This window comes from Aplysia californica, unplaced genomic scaffold (assembly GCF_000002075.1).
Source record: "Aplysia californica isolate F4 #8 unplaced genomic scaffold, AplCal3.0 scaffold00800, whole genome shotgun sequence".
Taxonomy (NCBI): Eukaryota; Metazoa; Mollusca; class Gastropoda; order Aplysiida; family Aplysiidae; genus Aplysia; species Aplysia californica.
In genome coordinates this window covers 80435-83976 of record NW_004798070.1, presented here as the reverse complement: position 1 = coordinate 83976, position 3542 = coordinate 80435, and positions in this window count along the sequence as shown.

Sequence of the window (3542 nt, the reverse complement as noted above, 5' to 3'; positions counted from 1 at the left end):
TGTGCGTGCGTGAGTGTGTGTTTGTGCGTTTGTGTGAGTGGGTATATCTATGAATGTAAGTGTGTGTGTCTGCGAGTGCGTGTGTGTGTGTGTGTGTGTGTGTCTGTGTGTGTGTCTGTGTGTGTGTATGTGAGGGGAGGGGACATCATGAACAGTCGAGAACAGAGTAGACTGATTCACAGCATTGACAAATTAAATTACTTTCCGGGTCCGATCTCGCTCCGCGGCTGCTTCGGCGGTGTTCTTTAGCCTCGCTGTTCCTGCTATTTGTCTCTCTCTAAGTCTTTTAACCCTCCACCACGACACGGCCTAAATAAGAAGAATTTGATCATACAGAACTCCCCATGCTGTTTATCTACCCTGAGGCAGTATGTGTTGTTGGGCTATTGAAACGGATTCCACGGACGTTAGAAAGAACCCACGAACGCTTATGAATATTTTGCGGGTAATTATTTAAGGTAGTACCCAACGCGAGTGCTCTGCTGTCAATAATATTTTAATTTTCTATTATGAAAAGATGAGACGAAGGTGATTTTGCCTGCGTTGAATCAAGTCCCATTGCTGTCACAAGGCTGGGTTTTGTGCCTTTTTCAAGTCGGTAGCTCTTTGATCTAGCCGCTCGGTCGGGGATTAAAGACTACAGTAGGCAAACATTTTTATTGCGGCGAGGATTATAAATTTTGTTTGCCTTGCCACTCCAGAAAAACTTTAAACTCGACCTTGTCTTATTAATTTTCCGTAAGGTGTTCTTTGAATTCCATTTACACGAGGGTTTTTTTTTAAAGGCTGCACTTCGTATTTCATCTCGTCGATTTGTAGGACGAGAGTTTGCCTTTATCCCGACCTCAGCACATTCCATTATACCACTTACTCACGTGAACATCACAGGCGAACTGCACACATAATCTTCCAAAATCGCTGTTCCGTTTCCCCCATCATCCATGTATTCATTTCAGGGAATCTGTACGAAAACGTAGCTAACCGATTTATCTTCTTACTTTTACACCTCGCGTGTTCTCTTGGGGTTTTCCTGTTTATCTTAATACATGTTCAGGTAACAGAAAGCTTGTTATTATTAACTGTTTCATGGTCATCATCTTTATCTCGTTCCATCTAAACAAAAAAATGTGTTTCTTGTTTGGAACAAGGGTATGTTTTTCACCATGAATAAAGCCTTTAACGTGTGGAAGAAAGTATATTTGAATGAATGTAAACCGTCATTAACTTGTTCATGGACACCGTCGGAAATTGTGTTCTCACGAAAATAATTTTGATCAACGTACACAATACATGTACACCTAATATGTTACATTGTCTACAGAGCAGCTTGTTTGTCCAAACATAAATTTATTGAAAACCGATTCGTTGTTTTGCTGCTGCAGCCTCGTTCATGGTTCTTTGATAAGTTTTCATGACACCAATGTCGCCTGTATCGTAGTACGAAACTGCCGCAGTCGGCTCCGCTCATCTGAGTTATATAATATACAATCTAATATAAACTCACAGATGTAGCGTTCGCCACTTGCAACCAGCTGCTTCCACAACGGCAATTTGATTAGCAGCGTTCAGGCTACATTATTTCTCAAATTGATTTTTTTTTTAAATCAAACGGCCGTAAGGATATAATTAATGCAAGAAAGAAATATTGCTTGATTGTTCCACACTAACAACCTCTTTGACCATTTCTTCACTATTTCCCAGGCTATGCATCAAAAGTACGTTCAGTCCTTGGGTTCATTTAGAGCTTGAATATAATACATGAACATTTATTTTAAAACATTTTCCTTTTCATATATATTCTAATCGAAAAATAGTTTTTGCCAACAATTTGTGAATTTTAGAATCTCATATTAAATTAGTGGATAGAGGAGGGACAAATAAATCGGGTTTTACCTCTACTTGTGGCTTCCACAAACCATCCTAGAATGCAATGTTAAGAACCAGGCGCTCGAGATTAGCGAGTCCCCTAACAACTATCTGGGCAAGAATTTTAAAAAGAAGAAAAAGAGTGTACAGTCGACAGATCACAGCAATTACATTTGTATAACATCTTATGTACCTTATCCAATGACAGAGTTTCGTGGGTGCTATTCTATCATAAGAGAAATACGGTAGATGTCACTGAATTAACAAGAAAGTGGCTCTAGACTAAAAGATTTTGCCATGACTGAGATACAACTTACACAGTAAGTTGGCCCTAAGCATTCCCTTTATTCAACGTAGTCCATGTAAAAAGTCAAGCAAATGCATCCTTATTGAATATTGCATCTTTATTGAATATTGCATCCTTATTGAATATTGCATCTTTATTGAATATTACGTTGAGAGACTGAGACCAATCATTGACGAGTTCCACGAAGCTTGTTTCATCAGAGATTTTCGTCCAGGCAAGATATCGCTCCACTGGTCCTAACAGATGGAGGTACAATTAGGTAAGATCATCTTTGTGATCAGAAGAGTTCTTGGAAGTCACAAGCAGGCCTAGATCGCGATGTGCATTTTGGCCACATCGTTCCAACAATACCGTGCAAACATCGATGAGTTGTGCCTTGTGGTTATCTGTCAACTGTTTTGGAACCCGCCGATCTGACATGTTTGGCAGATGATATTCAGAGACGTCTCAAGCGAGCACCCAGGAACTATTCGGGGACGCACTCCCGCACACAATGCACTGCTTTGGGGGGTCAAACTACGTATAGTTTGCTACAGATCACACACTTATAGCCACTAAAACTGTCGCAAATCAATTATTTTCTAGAAAATGTCAAACCTACCGACAAAATATCAAATTGTGAGTTAAAACAGGGGAGGGGGGCATGCCCCCCTGTAACTCCCCACATTTTTTTACTTGGCCTAAAGGCACAAAGCATTTTGATTGGTCTATCTCCGTCAGAGCCGTCTCCGGATAGATATTGCGGACACGTTTCAGTATCCCTGCTCATTAAAGACAATTCTGTGAACTGTTAACTTAGAAAGATCCAAGATATCAGCAATGTTACGAATTTTGAGCCTCTTGTCATCACGACTGGGTTTTTTAATGCGTTCAGCCTTTTTCTGTGTTGGCAGACAAATTAAGACCTCTAATTTGCTAATCATATAGATTTGTACGCCCATCGTTTTTTTAAAATTGCACTAACGGTAGACCTTTGACTTGCTTTAAACATTCCAACATAAACACTTTCAAGTTCTTCCTGTATGTCAATGGGATTTTGCCCCGTTTGCTTGAAAGAAAAAACAAAACAATTGTGGCTCTAATATTTTCTTTTGACCAAATTCTGTTGAGTGGTTGTCATTTTTGTAGCGGTGTAACATGTTGCATTTATTTTGTTCATTATAAGGGTGCATCCAAAAATAGAAAACTCCATGAACAACTATAAAGTTTTATAGAATTGAAACATATCAGATAGTTGTTGTTGGTGGTGGTTTTTTTAATTACCACCATTTTCGTGTTATTTCTGGGACAGCCCCCGTGGTATGTCTTGCTCAAGAGAAATGGGTGTTTCCCCCTCCAGTTTACAATAAAGGGGGTGGAGGGCTTTATG